General features: G+C 40.5%; 1 long non-coding RNA gene across 1 annotated transcript in view; it reads left to right on the forward strand.

Moving 5' to 3' along the window:
* The first annotated feature begins 8,884 nt into the window (after positions 1-8,884).
* Positions 8,885-18,993, forward strand: part of LOC124142077 — a 37,917-nt gene continuing 27,808 nt past the window's right edge. Inside the window, exons 1-2 of the long non-coding RNA XR_006862127.2 lie at positions 8,885-8,950; positions 15,004-15,133. This is a non-coding gene — a long non-coding RNA (uncharacterized LOC124142077). The remainder of the gene's footprint in view (positions 8,951-15,003; positions 15,134-18,993) is intronic.

An 18,993-nucleotide genomic window follows, 5' to 3' on the forward strand; every position in this document is an offset into this window, starting at 1 on the left:
ATGCGGGCGTGTTAGGCTGGACACCGCGTCTGATATATATCTCTGTGATAGGAATGCGGGCGTGTTAGGCTGGACACCGCGTCTGATATATATCTCTGTGATAGGAATGCGGGCATGTTAGGCTGGACACCGCGTCTGATATATATCTCTGTGATAGGAATGCAGGCGTATTAGACTGGACACCGCGTCTGATATATATCTCTGTGATAGGAATGCGGGCATGTTAGGCTGGACACCGCGTCTGATATATATCTCTGTGATAGGAATGCAGGCGTATTAGACTGGACACCGCGACTGATATCTCTCTCCGTGTGATAGAAATGCGGGTGTATTAGACTGGACACTGCGACTGGTCTCTCTCTCTCTCTCTGTCTCTCTCTCTCTCTCTCTCTCTCTCTCTCTCTCTCTCTCTCTCTCTCTCTCTCTCTCTCTCCCTCTCTCTCTGCGATAGGAATGCGGGCGTATTAGACTGGACACTGCGACTGGTCTCTCTCTCTCTGCGATAGGAATGCGGGCGTATTAGACTGGACACCGCGTCTGATATCTCTCTCTGTGATAGGAATGCGGGCGTGTTAGGCTGGACACCGCGTCTGATATATCTCTCTGTAATAGGAATGCGGGCGTGTTAGACTGGAGACCGCGTCTGATATATATCTCTGTGATAGGAATGCGGGCATGTTAGGCTGGACACCGCGTCTGATATATATCTCTGTGATAGGAATGCAGGCGTATTAGACTGGACACCGCGTCTGATATATATCTCTGTGATAGGAATGCGGGCGTGTTAAGCTTGACACCGCGACTGATATCTCTCTCCGTGTGATAGGAATGTGAGCGTGTTAGACTGGACACCGCGTCTGATATGTATCTCTGCGATAGGAATGCAGGCGTGTTAGACTGGAGACCGCGTCTGACATATATCTCTGCGATAGGAATGCGGGCGTGTTAGACTGTACACTGCGTCTGATCTCTCTCTCTCTCTCTCTCTCCCTCTCTCTCTCTCTCTCTCTCTCTCCCTCTCTCTCTCTCTCTCTCTCTCTCTCTCTCGCTCTCTCTCACACACACACATGGTTTTTCACATTAAGTTTTCTAATGTTATTTTATTCTGATTATTATTGGGCGGTCGGGTAGCCTGGTGGTTAAAGCGTTCGCTCGTCACGCCGAAGACCCGGGTTCGATTCCTGACATGGGTACAATGTGTGAAGCCCATTTCTGGTGTCCCCCGTCGTGATATTGCTGGAATATTGCTAAAAGCGACGTTAAACCATACTCACTCACTCACTCACTCACTCACTCACTCTGATTATTATTGAGCTCGCTCAACCGATTCTCAACAATAGCTTCGTTGTGGCGCCTATTCAAGCGTTACCCATAGTAAACAGCCGCTCAATCACATCACATTCACAAGCGATAGAAATTCTGTGGGAGGTTACTGAGAGATTAAGACGATGTCGTCACTTTCCAAAACGCTAGCTGATGGTTCCGCAGCTGTATCCTTAAACAAGGGGGGTGTAGTACCCTGAACAAATTAATCGAGGTTTTGTGGGTTCCACTAAAAACGTTAACGCCAACCGCCTCTTCCATTAGGGACGTTATTTCTTGTGTGCATGCGGATCCTTGAGGCTAAAACGTTCGCTCTCAATACCGAAGTCCTGGGTTCGATTCCCCACCTGGGAACAACAGCCCATTTCTGCCGTGATATAGCTAAATGTTACTAAAAAACGGCGTAAGGCTCACTCAATCACAAACATAAAGCGTAGAACAACACTCAGTTCACTCAAGTCGCTACATGGCTGAAAATTTGCCGATGGGACGTTGAATTTTAACCCACTCACTCAGTTCACTCAAGTTTTACTTTCCTGTTTCTCGCCCAATTTTCAAAATCGTCAAAGCATGACGTTGCCAAGTTCTATTATCACGTGACTGGGTAGTCACGAGGAATGAGGAATTTGAGACACAAACAAATATATAATTCAATATGGACACAAACAAATGTAGAATTCAGTATAGACACAAACAAATACAGAATTCAGCATTGACACAAACAAATTAGTATATAGTCTGGAGTCGGAGAAATGGCAGTTTTCAAATGTTAAATATTGCAGATACATTATCTCTGCATGATTTCTCCAACCATGACGCAATCATAAGTGAAGATATTAAGTGACGGGCAATGGTTGAAACTTAAATGCTTGGGTTGGTTGTCTATCTGTATTAAAGGAGGTATAATGCTCAAACATCGTGTTTTCTGCCCCAAATGCATCCAGTGTGTCCGTAAATCCGGCTTTCTCTCCGTCTGGGCCGCCTCCGTGGTCTAGTAGTAGAGCGTTAGTCCTGCACCATGAATGTGGAATATATTTATTTTATGAAAAAGGAAAAAACAATCCAGAAACGTATAAAAAAGCGAGTCTAGCCAGCTCCAGCGAGCTCTATTCCACATGAAATCAGCATTGGGAAATAATTTTATGTATTTTTAGAGTCGAGAAGGGTATTGTGTAATATAAGATTTCATAGACTGAATGTTAGTCTAGTAGAGCGTCTGCTCGGATAGTTACAGGTCATAAAGACTTTAAAAGATGGCACTTGATGTTACCCTGCCTGGCGCTCGGCATTAAGGGGCTAAAACAAGTACTCGTCGGTTCAGAATCAGTATACTGAGTGGGGTGTTCATGTTAAACTAGTAGGCTAGCACAATTAAACTGACATACGCCTACATTCCTCGACCATTGAAATAATCAACGAAGATATAGGTGCATGATTGCGAATACTTGTAAAGTGAAAGCAAGCCATTCTGCAGATAAGGAATATTACATACAGTAATGAAAAAAGCGTACAGCTATATGAATATTAACATGGTCTCACTATGTTGCTTGTATGTGTTTAGAAATACTTCTATACATCTCTTAGACATGGTTGATTTGGCATTCCTTCAAAAATTTATTAGAATTAATTCAGATGTAAAATGTGTCGTGAATTAAATGAATATGAAAAGTGCCGTTTCAAGCATTGAAAATACAAGGTCAAATTGACCACCTTAACTGAATATGTCTGAGAAATTCATTGTTGAAATTACTTAAATCCGAAAACAATGTTCATCTTGTCAGCTTTCTTCATCTAATTTTAATATCTTATTTAGAAATGAATAATTTGTAAATTGCGTTATTGAGTTATCATTCTTGTGTGTTTCATACGCCAATATGAAAACCTTCCGGAGGGGCACGAGTCTACATTCGGCTTGTCCCGGAATTGGGCGAGTTGGTCACGAATGCTCCGACCGCATAAGACGTGAAGATCCGGGGTAGAATAGGTCTTCAGCAACTCTTGCTTGTCGTAAAAGGCGACTAACGGGATCGGGTGGTCAGGCTCGCTGACTTGGTTGATCCATGTCATCAATCCCAATTGCGTGGATCGATGTTCATGATGTCTATCAAATAAGATTATTCATTTCTTTTTCAAGTTAACCTTCACAAGGATTAATGTTTTCTATACCTGCTACGGCACGTCAAGCATAGGTTTAGAGCTATTCTCTCCCCTTCGTCACCACTCGACCCTTTCCGTCACCTGCAAGAAGCCTCGTTCCCCATTCGTGAGCAACTCGTGTTATTCCGGGACAACCCGAATAGCGAGTTACGGAAAGGGGCGAGTGGTGACGAATGACTCGTCCCCCTCTCGATGAATGTTTATGTGCGAAAAAACGACAATCAGAGTGCGCATATGATTTCAAGTTCTTCCTCAAAGAATCCCTCAGAAATAATTGATTTACATATATCTTGCATCTAAAAATATACCCAAGACACAGTTAAATGTGTTCAATCATACTGTAAAATTCCGCACGTCCCGATATGCTTTTAATTGCATCTGAAAAATATATATAAAAAATATGGGGAAAACGTGTAAACCATGCATTACGCAACGAGTTGACAATTGTTTTAGGTTTGCCCGTTTGCGCTAAGACGGAACTCGGTCGCAAAAATGGTCACGAGGGGGGCACGAGTCGCTATTCGGCTTGTCCCGGAATAATACAAGTTGGTCACGAATGATTCTACCCCGGATCTTCACCGTGCGACGGGTCCTTTAAGTGCAAGAATTTTGAACGCCAGGTTAAACGCCTTTCACCTTCCCCCTCTCAACAAGACCGCACTTTCAAGGAACTCTGTTTGTGCAACTAAAACACAATTTAGAAAATATGTGAAAACATAAATTTGCCTCATGCAGATTTTTGATACACAACATGTCCACTGGATCTTCCTAGATATATGGAGTGAGTGAGTGAGGTTTTACGCCGCTTTTAGCAGTATTCCAGCAATATCACGGCGGGGACACCAGATATGGGCTTCACACATTGTACCCATGTCGGGAATCGAACCCGGGTCTTCGGCGTGACGAGCGAACGCTTTAACCACTAGGCTACCCGACCGGCCCTTAGATATATTGTGTTGAGTGAAACAAGTGAAATGGCCACTTAATAAAATCTGTAAAAGTAGGAAGCAAAATATAACTCTCTAAATGGTAATAAATTTTATGTTTATTTTCTTTTTTTTTATCCTACACTTTTGAATGAGATCACTTTGGCATATAAAGAATTTAAGAAATATGTTGTTTATATTTTATCTTTTTTCAAAATCTAATTTCGACCACGAATCGCATTTGGTTTTGTGAGGAAAGCCGTACAGCACGTGATGATGAAATGAGTCTTATACTTAGGGGCAAAAGAAAGTATACTGGATAAGATGATGTACTGTAACCGAAAAATCAAAGAACTGTTATTAAATTTGATTCTGTTTATTTAACCGTCACTCATTCTTGAACCAGATTTTTAATGTAATCTTTGCTTGGGTCATTTTGATTAAAAATATTCGTTCAATGAAGACTTAGGTAAGAAATGAACGTGCAACCACGTGACCACTACCGTGTTTTAAATGTCAGAAAATATTTTTTTAAAGTTTTAAATCAAATTATAATTTTAAAAAACAAAATCATGTAGGAGTATTTTTTTGTGTACATGCTAACTAAGCTCCAGTACAGTTCCTTTTTTAAAAATAATAATAATTATAGCTACATCAAACAGGTGATTAAATCAACTGAGAGGTATAGTTTCTTTTGCCTCTCAGTATATATCCGCCCATCGCAAATTACGTTGTGATTATCGTATATATGAAAGAGGGGATGCCTCACATGCACTGGTGGGAATCGATTGTAGCAGCATGATTGATGATTGGAGCTTCCCAATCGATCGATAATCGAAATCAATCACTTAGCTTCAGCTGGCTGTTTTTCAAGGTTAAGTTCCGTTAAGCTGCAGATCACACTTAATAGGAACACTAATTGATTTACTTACTTCAGCACTTTATATTTCAAACAAGACACTGTGCCTCATTCTTCACTCTTTCTCACTCCATTGCAAGAAGTAAACGTTTGTTTGTTTGTTTGTTTGTTTGTTTTTTTGTTTAACGCCGCACTCAGCAATATTCCAGCTATATGACGGGGGTCTGTAAATGATCGAGTCGGGATCAGACAATCCAATGATTGATATCATGAGCATCGATCTACGCAATTGGGATCGATGACATGAATCAACCAAGTCAGCGAGCCTGACCACCCGATCCCGTTAGTCGCCTTTTACGACAAGCATAGTCACCTTTTACGGCAAGTATGGGTTGCTGAAGACCTATTCTACCCCGGATCTTCACGAGGCGGATGCTTTTTTTGGCCAAGGCGGTCGTACAAACTTTACAAAATCTTAAAACAACGCGCAAAACTAATACTTTATTAAACTTTAAAGAAGCAAAAACTTATATTAGATTGATTGAGTGAGTGAGTATGGTTTTACGCCACCTTTAAGAAATTTCCAGCAATATAATGTCGGGAGACGCCAGAAATGGGCTTCACCCATCGTACTAGTGAGGGGTACGGTACACGTGTTTTCAGCATGACGAGCGAACGCTTCAACAACGCGGCTATCTCACCGCCCCTAAAATTACATTGAAAGAGAGTAAATGCTAAAGCGCTATAAACTTCACTGTTTACACAAGACTAGCAAAACGTTAAAATCAAAGGATTGGCGGACATGAGTGATCTTTGAAAAATCTGGACCTGTTAGAGGTCTGAGATTCAAATGAACGTAACAGTAAATGTAACTATGTGAGTGAGTGAGTGAGTTGGGTTTAACGCCGCTTTTAACAACAGTATTCCATTTATATCACGGCGTGTCAGCTTAATGTGGGAGGAAAGCCCGAAGTGATGCAGGTCTCAGACGTTTACCACTTCGGTGAAACCCGCGAGCACGGGTATGGTGCTGACAAACCTAGAAACATAATCGGGGCGAACCGGGATTCGCACCCACAATCATAGGTCTCTGGCGTGGCCAAGGGACGCAACTCTGCACAGCGAATCGCGGCGCCTTAGACGACTGGGCCACCCGTGCCCCCCAGAAACAAAAGTAATCCGACACATAAATATATATGTTATAAGTAATACTACAGTATATTTGAATCATGTGTGCGTGCGTGCGTGTGCGCGTGTATATATCGGTACAAAGCATGCATATAGTGTAATGTTCTATATAAAATGAACAGTGTGCCTCATATAAGCCTATATGACGGATATATATATATATATATATATATTAGGGGTGTCTCGATAAATCGAAATATCGATATATTGCTATTGGTAAGCACAAATCAATAAATCGATTGTTAAATCAGTTTCCGATCAATAGTATCTATTTCAGTAAGGAAAATCGATAGTTTCGATTGTATTTACCATATCAATAAAATACATGTACTGCTGTTCAAATTTGTTTTTCTTTTGATCATGAGTGGTAGTAATTTACACATGGTAATGCTGAAGTTGTTTTTTTTCACCCCTAATATATATATATATATATATATATATATATATATATATATATATATTGTATTTATGTGTGTGTGTGTGTGTGTGTGTGTGTGTGTGTGTGTGTGTGTGTGTGTGTGTGTGTGTGTATATATATATATATATGCTGTCATATTTATGTAGTATTGGATTGTTACCCGGGCAAGAACAGGTCTTCAGCAACCCATGCTTGCCGTAAAAGGCGACTATGCTTTCCGTAAAAGGTGACTATATGCTTGTCTTAAGGGGCGACTAACGGGATCGGGTGGTCAGGCTCGCTGACTTGGTTGATGCATGTCATCGATCTCATTTGCGTGGATCGATGCTCATGATATGAATCACTGGATTGTCTGGTCCAGGCTCGATTATTTACAGACCGCCGTCATGAAGCTGGAATATTGCAGAGTGCGGCGTTAAACAACAAACAAACAAACAAACAAAAGTATGGGATTGTAAAGCAATGCAGATAAACAGCCGGGGAAAAGAAAATACACGCCATGTTTGATGATGAGTAAATATGTAACAAACAAGAAATGGTTATTCCCCGTCGATGGTGATGTAGTTGACGCGGGCAGCATCTGTACTTCTGGACCGCCTCCGTGGTCTAATGGTAGAGCGTCCGCCCGGAGAGCGGAAGGTCCGGGGTTCGATCCCGGGCCGCGTCATACCAAAAGACGTTAAAAGATGGTACTTGTTGTTACCCTGTCTGGCGCTCGGCATTAAGGGGCTAAAACAAGGACTGGTCGGCTCGGAGTCAGTATACTGTGTCTGAGTGAGGTATTCATGTTAAACTGCGGCATGGTATCTCAGTGAGCTAGCACTATAAATCGGCATCAGTCCGGACTAGTACAAGCAGCCACACACACACATACACGTGCATGCACGTCGCTATATGTACGTGCTTCTTTGACGCGACGTTAAACCCCATTTCACCTCGCCTCTGTACTTCCGGTTTGGACATTAAGTTAGCAGGTTTTGATAATTCTGAGTCAGATCCAATTTTCAAGTGAAGGCCTACATTATATTTTGCCCGGTTGTTTATAAGCGGTGGATGGTGGGGCGGAGGTTAAAGCGTTTGCTCGTAACACCGAAGGCCCGGGTTCGATTCCCATATCCATGGGGACGATGTGAGAAGATCGTTTCTGCTGACCCACCGTGGCAATGATGAACAATTGCTAAAAACGGCGTAAAATCATACTCACTCACCTCGTATACTTATGTGACGCTTTAAATTTGTACATATTATTTTACACGTTCTCCTGTATCCTGTAGGCTAAATATCTCGCCACCCAGTATATCTTCGTAAAAAAACATAACGTAAAAAATAAACAAAACAAATACAACGCCAATAATGAAAATAATAAAAAACGGAATTTGTCTATTAATTATTGCCGATCATGTAAAATATTGCTTTGTGGGGGCTAATTTAGACACAATCTTTAAAGAAAACCCATTCATATCTTATCTTTATCATATCTCACACCGAACGAACTAAGTGTTGATAAAAAAGTGTAATACTTAGTTTTGAAGAAAAAAAATGTTCGCCACAGGTTTTCTAGTAATGAATTATCCAAGTACGTGTTACAAATAATCGCTGTATATAAAGTACGAAATCCCCGTGTGTTGAGCTATATGTATGTTATGAGAAAATTTCGAAATTGTAAACAAAGGGAAGAGAAAATAAACTTGACATTTTGAGTGTGAGCAAAAATATTTTTATTGGGGGAATAGGTTTTTATGGAAAGGGTTTTGTAATACTTTGAAACAGGTGCGCAAGTAAACGGGGATTTTGTTTGATTTTCCGATATCGGGTAATATTGTACCATGGCCTCGCTATTACTTCTCTTATCAATGGTGGTTATAAATCAAATTAAACGCGTAAAACTAAATCGGACACAGTTTTTATTGCTCGGCCATATAAGCTTATGTCAACAAAGCTTGTCACGGACATTCGCCCGCCATCGTGCACAGGTGAATGTCGCAAGGAATCTTGGGATAGGTCCCCCCACATGTCACAGCCGCCATTACGGGAGTTGTAAAGTTTCGCGGGAAAGTTATGACTTCTGCTACTGAACAGGTATGTATGCATGGCTTTGAGAAAATTATGTACGTATTAACTCCTCAACGATTATGTAAACACTCTGTTAAGTTTGATAACTTTTGGACAAAGGGAAAGGGAATTATTAACAATCACTCGGCGCTCGGATGGGTAAGTAGGCCACACTCAGTGGCAGACGTGAGAATGAAGGCGAGATTTCTCAGTTGACACGGCGACAAAGATGGTTTCGTCGTATGACATTTCGAGTGAAGGGGTATTTAATGAAATGTACATTAAAATTTTAATATATATGGTAATATGCTTTCATTTTATTGCTAAAAATAATCATAAAATTCCGATGGAGTCCAGACAAGGATATGGGACATTCGTGACATGGCCTGTGCCTCGAATCGGCTTCGCTTTGTCATCAGTGTTGTGATACGCATATTGAATATCATTCTCTTCGTGAGGTGCGTTGCTAAGTTGTCCCAGTGGTCTATATTTATTACATATGTTCATGGATACGTTCACAATGTACTTTTGAAAATGTTTACAGATCACTTTCCAAAGAAATCCCCTTGCTCGGCAAAATCATGAATGTGACGAACGGACACTTGCTGGGCTAATGTTAGCCATTGTTTATGTTGCTAACGGGATGTAACCTCTGATCCCAACTACTTAGTTGATTAATTGGATTAATTGTGGCAAAAGCGCAGTAGGGTGTTCATAGAGGATTTTCGCTGACTTGATGAGATTTAGTTGTGTGACCCATTGTTGGCATTGTTTACTGCGATGGACCATGGCTTTGTTCAAGTGGGGTAGGCCTAGAGCACAAGTGTTTTATTTTGGATAAAACAAACATTGTATTCAAATCTTTCTCAGCGTTTCATGTGTTGATTTGACTATGAGATAGAAAGATGTTCATTTACATCATCAAAGGGAGGTAATTTCAATGGGGATGTGATCTTTAATGAAACAAGGCATAAAAAGTTATGCAAATTTGCAATGAATTAAACTTTATGAAATTCAGTCTGTGCTAGCACTTTGAGACTACAAGCCTGAGTTCTTGACATTATTTTCTGCAGATTTTAGTGTTGTTCAGAGCTCCGGATAAGCTGCGTATCTGCGTAAAATACGCATCAGAAATGCAGAAATACGCAGTAAAATAAAATCCAAGCGTATCAAATACGCAACGAACATTACAGATACGGTACAGAAATAAAACTTGTGTGTATCATCAAAATATTGTGAAGTAACCCTGCGTATTCGATTAACAAATCAGCATCTTATTTTGAAATTATAAACGGGCATTCTGTCAACCTTGCCAAACTCCACGATCACAGTTACATCATGATCATTTGCCATCACACTTTCGTGTGGAAGTTGTGGTATTTTTGAATCCTATAAAGCTCTCGAACCCACACGACACCAGTTTGCAGGGACTAGATGACTTGAAGCAATTTCAAATAATGACTTGACTTGACTTAATATACCAGGAATGCAACTCAACAGGAGACATCTCCTTGCCTCAAAAGGGTTAAAATATGACATCCCGGAAAAACCTTCCAGCCCTAGGGATGCCTTTATCATATTAACATTAGATAAACTCATTTTACTGACTCTGGCTAGTACCAAGTGGCATCCCTGTCAACATTTGGAACACTGTATAAAGCAGTGTCCAAAATAATGCCTTCCCCAGGGCTGGGACGGGGTACTCGGGTACTCGGGTACTCGGGTACTCGGGTCGGGTGGTTCGTGAGTAGGACCTGGATACCCACAGGACTTCCCGGACCCGTGGTTAGTCACGTGAAATATTGTTTAATGGCAAAAATTATCTAGAACTTCCATGGTTACACTATAAGAGACTAATGTTTGCATTTCTTTCTGACTATGCACCCATTCCTTCTGACTTTATATGCTTGAATAGAAATAAAACATCAGTCAACTTCAGTGTTTGCATGACCAGATTGTTTTATATGAGTATCGAAATACATTTTGCCAGGGCTACAGTCCAACTATTTCCAGTCGGACATTTGTACCTATCTCTATGTTATATGGTCGAATATTACCTGAGCTTCCTCTGCTGAACAGACCTTATTCCCCCCCCAGCATGTAATACAGGCGATAGTCATCGTGTGGTCTGTCTCTCTGTACATACTTCATTTCCGGAGCAGAACTAAAATACTATTCAAGATTGTTTATCCAAACTTGGTACGTGTATTAACAGGGTATGAAACTCCCAAAAATTTCAGCCAGACCACAGGACTGGCTAGCTGAAATACTTGCCAGCCCTGACCAAAACCTGCCTGCCCACTATAATCATATGTTTCTCAGGATAAGCTAACAGGATTTCTTTTTGGTTACATTTAATCATTCATATTTACATGTGAAATAATGATTATCATCGGGAAATATTTAGAATATTGTCACATATGAAATATAACCCGACCGTCGGGCAGGGGGATTTGAAAATCTGGCAGCCCGAGTTGAAATCAACCCGTCTCGGACGGTCGGGCAGGCAGGTATTTCGAACACTGGTATTAACCAGGGGCTGAAGTGGTGCCTTTTCCTTTTATGAGAACTTTTGGGGGGGAGGGGGATTTGCAATCTTCCTCTACACTATGGCTTCGGACTAGTGGCTCAAGTCACAAAATTTAAATGACGGAGTTGATAATAACATTTGTCTAAAGGGTAAGGGAATATATCATGGACTCAGCACTCGTAGGTTTTGATCTACTGGCCTGAATAGTGATGACATATTGCAATACTTCTTTCCCCCCCCCACCCCCCCATGCATCAACCAAGTCAGCGAGCCTGACCACCCCATCCCGTTAGTCGCCTCTTACGACAAGCATAGTCACCCCGTTTACCAGTAATTACCAGTTTTTTACTGGTAAAATTAGGCTTGTACTGGTAATTCATGTGACTGCCAGAGTCCTTGTGGACCGGCCAATAAGTACCCCATAAATCTTTGTTGTTGAACAGGGGGCGGTCGGGTAGCCTGGTGGTTAAAGCGTTCGCTCATCACGCCGAAGACCCGGGTTCGATTCCCAACATGGGTACAATGTGTGAAGCCCATTTCTGGTGTCCCCTGCTGTGATATTGTTGGAATATTGCTAAAAGCGGCGTAAAACCATACTCACTCACTCACTGTTGTTGAACAAAACATTGGCGATATTCATATTAGTATATTTTTGAACAAAGTCAGCTTGTCTGCCCATCAAGATTTCCCGTCTGTTTTCACTGCAAGGAAATAACATTCATTTTGCCTCGAAATTAAATCTTATTTCTTGCAACTTAGACACCAAATATTCAAAAAAGGAGAGAAAATTGTTACTGAACTTTGTGTGAATGACATGTAGATCTATCTGAGTTACTTCAGATATGATGTCATGGCTTTAAACCTGATGTTGATAGAATTAAATCCATGTAATTTTAAAAAAAAGAAGTTTCATGCAGTTTTTGATTTATTGAAAGTCGGGACTGACAAAAATAAGAGGGGACCGGTAATTTTAAGAGTTGCCAGTCCACCAGAACTGGCAGTTTCAAAAGACAGCGGGAACACTGGCTTTACCTTGACTTACAAAACTAGCGGTTCGGAAGACGTCGCAGTTACAAATTTCCTTGCAGAAAAATGAGGGTCCCTTAAGTATTGTTTGTTTGTTGTTTTACGCCGCACTCAGAAATATTCCAGCTGCATGACTGCAGTCTGTGAATAATCGAGTCTGGACCAGACAATCTAGTGATTGACATCATGAGCATTGATGCACATAATTGGGATACAATATCATACATGAATCTGACCGATGCTGATAGTCACCTTTTACAACAAGCATGGGTTACTAAAGACCTATTCTACCTTTGGTCTTCATGGGTCCCATAAAGTGTTGAAATGGTGTACTGTATTGTAAAATGTTATAATTACTTTAATTATAGAATATTTATTTTTCTTGTTTAGAATTTGATAAACTTAATTGTACGATATTACTGTGCATAGTCCAATCAAAATCGCCCACCGAAATCGAAATCAGGTTCGTAAAGTGTCATGCATAGTTCGGTCAACTGCAGGATTTGCAAAGCATGTGCACCGCTAACTCGTTGTCAACAAATATTTTCGATATCTTTTCATGTTTTTAATCAAGGTGCTCACGTGATTTGATGCACTTCGCGATGTAAGACTCGTTTTATCACAATATGGATCTTGATTATCGATCAGATCACCTTCACGAGGCACCACAAGTTTTGTTTGAAGCAATGCAGTGATATCGAGAGGTGGAATCTGATTGGTCCATAGGAGAGGCTTAGAAGGGACATAACTGGTAATAGCCACTGGTGGCGCTACGATCGAGCCCAGGAATTCCATCCAGCCTATTTCGGCAAGGGTGGAAACTGGACTTTTAAAGTCAGTTAACTCCCTTGCCTCGGGAAGATGATACAGGGTTAGAACTTAACTCAAAAGCTTCACTAGCCCGAGTAAAGATAAAATGCCCTTGTAATGTTAAACAATGGGAAATTTGGAAATGTGTACTTGCCCACACAAATTTCTACTAGTCCTGGGCTAGCAGGCTAGCGTTGATTTCTAACCCTGCTCATAATGCTGAAACATGCACCTACAGGCTTCCAGCACTAGCTGAAGATTTGTTAGACAGATTACCTTTGTTAGAACTTAATATTGCAGTACTTGACAAGTGCTTCCAGGGCGTGTAAGTGCTTGGGCTTTTTGCTTGTGTTGTGTATATCCCTGGAGATGGACCTCTGTGATTGGGGAATGCCCCGTGCATTGTATGACTGCCTAGGTCTTGTATGATATGATCATAGCTACCTGCCAAACAGCCACCTCGATGTTGCCTAGCTCAACTCCATGGGCTTCAGTACTGGGACAGAGGGGTTGTGTGAAGGATTTTTCGAATTTGTTCAGCTTTTGATTTATGGAAATTCAAAAAGTGAGTGAGTTAGGTTTAACACTCCTTGGAACAGTATTCCAGTTATATCACGGCTGTATTTAAGTTATATCATGGCTAAAATTCATACAAGAAAGGGGTTCAGATTGGTCCTGACGTCTAAGACGTTTGTTGGTTGCCTGACATCCAGATATGTGACATGTCCTAAATTTTTTTTCAGATTAAGTTCTTATCATTACTTACCATTCATTTAATGACCACCCCAGTCTTTTTGTCTGCCAAATATCGCAAAATGTGTTGTTACTAGCGTTTCAAGTTCACTACTAAAAATATCTGCTAAAATCGGCTGAACCAGTCTCCAACAAACTTGCAAGAACTTGGCTCCAAGGATAATTGTTAGTACAATTTATATGACGTTTTAGTAGCTAACACCCGTGAAGATTCCAAGGTAGAATATGTCTTCAGCAACCCATGCTTGCCGTAAAAGGCGACTATGCTTGTCGTAAAAGGCGACTAACGGGATCGGGTGGTCAGGCACGCTGACTTGGTTGATGCATGTCATTGATCCCAATTGCGTGGATCGATGCTCATGATAATTGATATTAATCACTGGATTGTCTGGTCCAGACTCGATTATTTACAGACCGCCGTCATATAGCTGTAATATTGCTGAGTGCGGCGTTAAACAACAAACCAACCAAATCTTGTGCTGCTAATCAGACCATACATTCGATCTCCAACAGTAAATCATAATTATTGAACCTGCCTGACCAATTCTATTGAAAAAATCCTAACTACATAAAGGTCACACACAAACACAGATTAAAAATAATGCCCATATCATACTTCCCTAAAGTATTGTATACATAAATTGCAGATAATTTCAACCTCTTTCATCGGGAGGTTAGAACTATTTCTAATAATTACACATGTTTGAAAAACTGTTGTAGATTTGTGAACATGATAGTTGCAGATCGCAGAACCTGACGGGTAATGGCTTACACAGTCAGCTTTTGTTACCTACCCGTACAGGCTAGCCTTGGGAGTTTTCTGAACTATCAGAAATTTAATATATCTACATTCTGGGTGTATATGCACAGGGCACCTGTCTGAACAGGTCTGCCAGAGTCTTTGTGGTCTGGCTCGATGAAGCATGGAAAGCTAATGTTTGATATGATCTCATCTCTACAGAGTCGCTGTGAGCTGCTTGGTCGTGTTCTACCTGGTCGTGTTCTACCTGCTGGAACTCATGGAACGGAGCTGGAATCCTGACAGGTCCTAGATGGCGGCTTTTCATGAGGACTCTGTGTGTTTATACAAGGTAACAATAACTTGTCAGTTAGACCCGTGAAGATCCGGGGTAGAATAGGTCTTCAGCACCCCATGCTTGCCGTTAAAGCCGACTATGCTTGTCGTAAAAGGCGACTAACGGGATCGGTTGGTCAGGCTCGCTGACTTGGTTGATGCATGTCTTCGATCCCAATTGCGTGAATCGATGCTCATGATGTCAATCACTGGATTGTCTGGTCCAGACTTGATTATTTACAGACCGTCGTCATATAGCTGGAATATTGCTGAGTGCGGCTTAAACCAACAAACCAACTTGTCAGTTGGTGCCCAAAACAGAAGTCTACAAGCTCAAGCTTTTCTTTTTTCACATAGTTTTCAGTAGTTTTGCTGGAGACAAGTGTCATTACCCGACTCATTAGGACAGTAGAACCACACAGTATTACCGGTATGCTGCAATACACTTTTCAAACGATAAGTTTTGTAATATTCTAAGTGTTCCTGCTGGCTTTTGAAACTGCCAGTCCCCCAGCAGTCTGGCAACTCTCAACCCCCCCCAACTTGCAACAAATAATAAAACATATGAAAATTTCCTGGTTGTAATCCTTTCAACATCATTTTTCAATGCAATGACGTCATCTCAGAAGTAACTTAGATCTGCACGTCATTCACACAAAGTTCAGTTGCAATTTTCCCCCTTTTTAAAAATATTTTGAGACTAAGTTGCTATAGATATATATTTAACCTCAAAGCAAAGCGAAATGTTATTTCCTTGCACTAAAAATAGACAACGGGAAACCCTGATGGTAGTTCAGAAAAATATGCTTACATGAATATCGCCAATGTTTTGTTCAACTAAAAATTATAAGGTATTTTATTTGCTGGTCCACAGGGACTGGCAGTCACATTAATCACCGAACCGAGCCTAATTTTACCAGTAGAAAACCGGTAGTAATTACTGGTAAACAGGAACATTGCTACTGGTGTGTAGTAATTACCGGTAAACAGGAACATTGCTTCTGGTATGTGGGGTGAAAATTATGAAACAAGTTTTATTTGTTTCCTTTAACAAAAGATCTACACAGATGTTCATTCACAAAGTGTATTTCCCTTTGAATTGGATCCACAAAGTGGCGGAAATACGGAAAGTGATTTTTCTGTCAACTTTGTTATCTCCCTGTATGCTTGACTACAAAATGGCCGTGACTAACCACATGCAATGCTGTACAAATTTGTTTTAGTAATTTACACATGAAGTTTCCTTTTCTTAAATTATTAGGGTAAAGAAAAAACAAATCAGTCATATCTCAAACTTTACTTTTTATCCCCCGCCCCAATGAAGTTGGCGGGGGATATAGAAATTGGCTCAGTCCGTGTGTGCGTTGTGCATCCCGAAATCGTTTCCGGAGAATAACTCAGAAATCGTTCAATATTTTTTCATGAAACTTTGCAGGTCTGTCAAGGACATGCTGAACTGGTGTCTTTTGCTATTTAGAAATTTTAGAAATTTTTATTTTTTACATTTCCATGGCAACAAGATGGACTTAGGTTCTGTGAGGGTAGGGTTCCTTTCCGGAGCATAACTCATAAACCGTTCAATATTTTTTCATGAAACTTTGCAAGTCTGTCAAGGACATGCTGAACTGGTGCCTTTTGCTATTTAGAAATTTTAGAAATTTTTATTTTTTACCTTTCCATGGCAACAAGATGGACTTAGGTTCCAAACTCATCTTTTTTTTACACTTTCCATGACAAGTTCCACCTCGGTTAAAAAAGGTTAGGGTTTGTTTGGATTTAATTATGTCATAAATTCTGCAACAGGGGCGGGGGATATAGCCACATTAGTGGCAAACTCTTGTTATTAATATATTAACATTCATATACTGCACTTATCCAGGTACTTAGTCTTAGTATCTGCTCAAATGCTGAAATGACCAGTGACCACAATACTGTCAAATTAAATATTAAATATATGAGTGTTCTCTTTTAAGAAATCTATGCATATCATATGTTCTTATGGATAATTTTAGGTACAGGTTATGTAAATGCACATGACTGCATATTAGTATATATTCGATTCTAGTGGCCACGAATAACGAATTCAATTCATGAATGGATATGGTTCGATTCCCCGAATACGCGAGTGAATCGTAACAGCTCTATTCATTACCCTATATTTGTGATGAGTATCATATTTATCTCAGTGTATTTGTTGCAGCCCTAGTCATGATTAATTATAAAGGCATATATGATGCTGAAAGCTCTGATCGAAAACAGGACAATCCGTGACGGTTGTCCGGAAACACCTTTTTTAAAAATCTATGAATTTATTTTTACGAAGAAGATTATTTTTTCACTACTACTGTTTTAAAAAAACAAGATTTTCCGCATTTCCGCGAGGATCTCACATTCCTGGGTTTGGCTATATTTTATCATTATAAAGACCAGTGGACTGAAACTGTTAGTTTCTAACACTGAACACATACCAACACTCAGTTCCAAATCAAAATAAGAGGTATCTAATGTACAGTTACACACGATGGAAATAATAACTTAGCCTTAAGTGTGACAACTTTTATATATGTTTTTGTTGATTTTATTTATTACTTGGTATACATACTATATTTAAAGATTTGCTTGAAACGTCTTTATTTTGTTCTTTGACATATTCGATGTGGACCTGTTGCGGAAGTGTGTCCGAGAATTTTATTTTCAATAACATTGCGGGAAATGGTGAATCTATCGATAAAAAATGATAAACTGGAATGGAATACGTATTTTAGACATTGTGGAATGTGATAGATTTAATAAATAATAATATGACAGGTAGGTTTATAAAGTTATATACTATTTTGACGTGACTACGGCTTTGCCGGTAGACCGGCCTATGGTGTTTGGGGGATCGATGCTTGGCTGGTCTACCAGCATACGGTGTTGAAAGAGTTAAGATCAGATTTTAGAAACTTTGGCACCCAACGATCAGATATCTTATTCATCTTTACATCTCCATGAATAATAGTTTCAATCGATCCATGGCTTAAACCTTTGTCATCCTTAAGTTCAGCAATGCTAATACGTCTATCTGACGGTATAAATTTTTCTATTTCCTTGACTGAAATCACCATTGATGGAAGTTGAGGAGCGTCCAGACTACAGGTCATCATCAAGACTTGTTCTCCCAGCCTTAAACAGAGCTGCCCAACGTTTAACAGTGGAATAGCTGGGGCACTTACACCCACACACTTGTGACATACAGCTTGACTGCTCGGTACTTGTTCTTTTCCATTTCTGTGGGCATTTGGACCCCTATCAAACTCGTAAAGATCCGGGGTGGATAGGTCTTCAGCAACCCATGCTTGTCATAAGGGGTGACTAACATGATCGGGTGGTCAGGCTTAGTTGATGCATGTGCTGTAATGTAATGTGAGATATTGGTGTTTTGAGTATATTTTGATCATTAGGTGAGGTCAGCTGCCTGGAGATCCGGGACAGAATAGGTCTTCAGCAACCCCTGCTTGCCGTAAAAGGTGACTATGCTTGTCGTAAAAGGCGACTAACGGGATAGGGTGGTCAGGCTCGCTGACTTGGTTGATACATGTCATCGTATCCCAATTGCGTGGATCGATGCTTATGATGTCAATCACTGGATTGTCTGGTCCAGACTTGATTAGTTACAGACTGCCGACATCTAGCTGGAATATTGCTGAGTGCGGCGTTAAACAACAAACAAACCACACCCTATCACTTTCAACTGGCTGTCACTAATATACAAACGGCCTCAACAGACCAAATACACTTGCAATGAACTACTCAAACAATGTACTACATGACCAGTTCACTTTGTTATGGCCCATAGTTGATAGTTAGTCAGGCTTAGAACTTTTTGACCAGCCT

This window comes from Haliotis rufescens, unplaced genomic scaffold (genome assembly GCF_023055435.1).
Source record: "Haliotis rufescens isolate VD_foot unplaced genomic scaffold, xgHalRufe1.0.p SCAF_14, whole genome shotgun sequence".
In the NCBI taxonomy this organism is placed as follows: Eukaryota; Metazoa; Mollusca; class Gastropoda; order Lepetellida; family Haliotidae; genus Haliotis; species Haliotis rufescens.